Below are 4,484 nucleotides of genomic sequence, written 5' to 3' on the forward strand. Positions count from 1 at the left end.
TGCAACGTGGCACGTAATATGGGGAAACAAAAAATAAGGCAAATATGACATGGGGCAAAATGATGAAATGAATAGGGCTATGTCATATGGGTTAACATGGGGTAATATGGCACGTGGAGTCTAAATTTTTGGGAAGGGTAGAAGGAAAAGTGTTAGACGGGATAATGTTGGACATGGGATAATGTGAAACATCGCGTCTATATTTCTTGTCAGGGTAATATTTTTAGTACAATATTGTACTATATCTTTTCAAAGAAATACCCATACAAATGAGGTTTGTTTTTGGTTAGGAAAGTATATATTATACAATATTGTATTATCCTTTCTGAAAACATCTTAGATTTCTGAAATAGCGATGGCAAAATCCTTATATAATATAGAGAGACAATTTAATTGTGATACAATTTCATGTGTGAGAATTTTGTCAACTTTTCATAAAGCTTAAATTAAGCCCATATTTTTTGCTAAAGCAAGAGAAAAGAAACAAAATGAAAAAGAACTTTGAATTTGAATCTACATGCACATAGCATGAAAATCAGATAATTTACAAGTGTCAGAATCTCCTTCGTTAGGGTATGATTCACTAATTGACGTGCATTCATAATTTTAATAATGAGCGGTCGAATGCTTTTTGATCTGACAAAAAAAACGAAATGAGACTATTGTGGAACGCGCTGTAGCCACTGCACTGCCGCGATGCGAAGTTCCGTCCACGCAACGAGCGATGCGTTACCTAATTTCTCACGTGAACGCGACTTCAAATACCGTACACATACAAACGCGCGCAGAGAAAAATCAGATTATGGAACGATCTGTAGTGATTGCAGCATGACTCGGTTCCGTTCACGCAACGAGCATTGCGTTACCTAAGTAAATGCAGCAGCGTAGTTGCATTTACCACTGTCTTCTTCCTAGCACCAAAAACACGTGGCACATGTCGCTTGAGTTTTTCGTGAAAAATCGCCTCTGCAAGCCAAGTGTCAGGTAATACATTTCATGAAACTGATCGCAATCTATTTTACGATTTTATTCATTCTGAAAAATGAGCCTGAGTCTGGATTACATTGTTAATATAGTAATAATACATATCTGTAATAAAATTAGACTTGCAATGCATTTGTAATGCAATTCTAAAACAATCACAATAGTATTTTATCTATAATAAAAGAGCAGTAAAAGAATATAGTTTAAATTCAATTAGAAATTAGTTTTATGGTACAATAATAATTGTTATGGTATCTACCCGACTGATGATTTTAAATTGTCGGTTTTCTCCATGTCAGATTAGAAGATTTCAAAAGGTTTTAAACAAAATTTAAAAACTTCGAGAGTATTCTAAACATTTTAAAACGTTTCAAGGATTTCTCATTAGTAATAGCGAATCTGGACAAATAAATATAATTTTGAATCAGAAACATCAGATAATTTTCGATTAGAAGCATTAAAATTTTGATTCGCAAAAAAGAATTTGGTACAATTATATTATAACTCTGAATCTGAAAAAGGTTTTTTTTTTCAAATTTCCGTCTTCTAAATCAGAACTTATATTATTTTCCAAAATCCTCGGTATATATCAAAAACTCTCTGTTACAAGTAAAATAATAGTTCATTACAGCTCTCTGTCCTGAGGTCCAAATTATAATTATTCGCTAAAAATCTTAGTATCATTTATAATTATTCGCTAAAATTCTCAGTATCATTTATAATTATTCACGGAAATTCTCTGTTCCAAGTCACAATTAAATTTATTTCCAAAAATTTCCTGTAATAAATTAAAGTCAAAATTGTTAATTTTTGCAGAAATTGTTTGTCCCAAATTCAAAATTTAAATGCTTTGTGGAACTTCAATGTCCCAATTATAAAGATTATATTTCTTCACGGAAATTCCGTGTCCTAAGCTCAAAAATATCTCTACTCAAATTCCCTATCCCTCTTAGAATTATAATTATTTTTGAAAATTCCATGTTCCAAATCAGGAAATGTTAATTATTTACGTGATTTTTTAAATGTTTTTTATATATATTCCCTGGCTTAACTCAGAGTTAGAGTAATAAAATATATGAAACCACCTTAATTATGTGCCGAAGAAATTTTGTTTTTAGCCACAGAACAAAGTTACTTAGGGTAGTTTTAAAACTTTCTCTTCGAATAAATTAGAAATTTTCATATTTCAAAGTCAATAATGCCCAACAAAAAAGTCTTTTTGTTTTCAAACATATGCTGCTGTAACTCTTTTATCCGTAGGCATGAATGACAATACACCCTAATGTACACGTGAAGTAAAAAAATAATGGAATATATTAATTCCATGAAATTTTCCAAATTAATTTAGTTTGAACCATCAAAACTTGCATCTTCCATTTTTGATGGAAAAGGAGAAAATTATCAGAACGTGTTGCACATAAATATGCGAAACGCTGTGTCGAGCTTGGAAAGTAAGGGAGAAGCGATTCGTTGTCCCTGAGGTGGCCATTGAGATACCGACCGCGAAATATGATGGTTGAGGAAATACCGAGTACGAAAAGCCCGAACGTAGGTAATGAAAACCTCTATGAAGCTGTTTACAGATTAAACAATTTTAAGAAAATATTATTGTCGTACAATTTTATTAAAAATACTATATGAAAACACTGTATTATGAGTGGCAATAAAAATATTTTTCTAAAATTATTACGAAAATTTTGGCAAATGCTTCCAAAATCACAGGCACATGTTATCGATGAAAAGAGATTCAATTCACGACACACCCATTACATAGGAATCGTTATCAAAGAGTATGCAAAAACATTACTACGCAACGATGAATTGCGCTTATCTGCTAACTCGCGCATGTGTCAATATATGAAAGCTTGCTCGTCGACTGTCTCTTGTGAGTCTACAGTCTACACATGAGTGCATACAGCAGGGAAACTTGAACTTGAATTCAGTAATCATCCAGTTACGCGTTTCCAAGTGATGATAAGGCCTAAGCGACTGCACATATCATTTATCGATGAATTAAGCTAAGTTATTGAATAATAATAAGCCAGTACTTAATCATTAGGCCAGAAAAAAGTTATAATAACTTACACATAAATATTAAACTATTTTTATGTTGAAAGCATACATCTTTTATCTACTATTATCTATATAATATTTATATAAAAATCTCGGAAAATTTGTTTTCCAGCACATACATAAAATTAATGTAAAATTAGCTTTGTTTCCCCCTATTCTGAGGAAATAATAATATGTAATCACAAGCACGTTTAGTTTTGTACTCTGCTTTGTAGTAATTTATATTGGGGTGGTAAATCATAATGCTTTTCTATATTTGGCTCCTTTTACATGAAATTCAAAAGCTTTCCTATTTCTGAAGATTAGAAGTATCCATACATCTAATTTTCACTGCCTTATATTATTCAATTGATACGAAATTAGCTTTCTCTCATCTGTTGCAAAAACATGGCATAATACCTTTCAATGAATCTGTATTTAAACTTGAAATTCCCTAGCTTTTCGATTTAGATTCATCAATATTTTCCACTTTTTTACATTCGGTCACAGTTTAATTTCAAAAGTTTTCTAATTGTGGTCGTTTTTTATTTTGTATGATTTCAGAGGCTTTAAAATTGAAGGAATTAACTCAAAATGGTGTTCTCCGTTTTTTTATTATGAATGAGTGAACTGCAACACTTCATTGGACTATTTCCATGAGTTTATAAAGAGTAGAATTGCTTTCTAGATTTTTTTTAAATTACCCAAGCAGTGGAAAATAACAAAAAGTTGCAGGAAGGTTGAGTGGAACGACACGCAAATTAAAAAGAAAATCTAAACGCATTCGACCAGGTGACGCGGAAGGCCACGGATGCTTCCGCGAGCCTAGATGCACGCATACAGACATAAATTCGTCTCTATAATATCAAAGAACATCATGCATGTTTGCGTCGATATACGTTCTTAGGTAACGCAAATCGAGCCTGGCTCTAAACTGCATACATACCTCATGGTAGGACACAATAGTATATGTAATACAGACGTGCACTCGCGCTCGTGATGTACTTATACATTTGTATACAGAGTGTCTACTGCATTTGTCATATACATGATTTCATAATTATTATAGAAAAATTTGTAATTCAAACTTTGGAGAAAAATCACATTGTTGTATATGTATCGAAGAAGTTTTTTTTATCCAAGGGAATGAATTTACTTAAATCCTAATTCTTAGCATCAAAAAAAGATTCTTTGACAGCAGCATGTTTTATATGAACTAGACATACATCTTTTCTCGGCCCAAAGAAATCAATTCTATGGATTATTTTCTTAATTAATATAAATATTTCGTACATTGAAGAAAATGATTTCCTTATCTCAAAAGTTCTAGATTCGTTGACATCTGATTAGTCCTTCAAAGAAATATTAATTTGATTTAATGAGATCGATTATTTGAATTGATCAAGACGCATTTAAATCTATTATTTTGTCTGTATACTTGGATCAAG

Source organism: Belonocnema kinseyi, chromosome 8 (genome assembly GCF_010883055.1).
Source record: "Belonocnema kinseyi isolate 2016_QV_RU_SX_M_011 chromosome 8, B_treatae_v1, whole genome shotgun sequence".
In the NCBI taxonomy this organism is placed as follows: Eukaryota; Metazoa; Arthropoda; class Insecta; order Hymenoptera; family Cynipidae; genus Belonocnema; species Belonocnema kinseyi.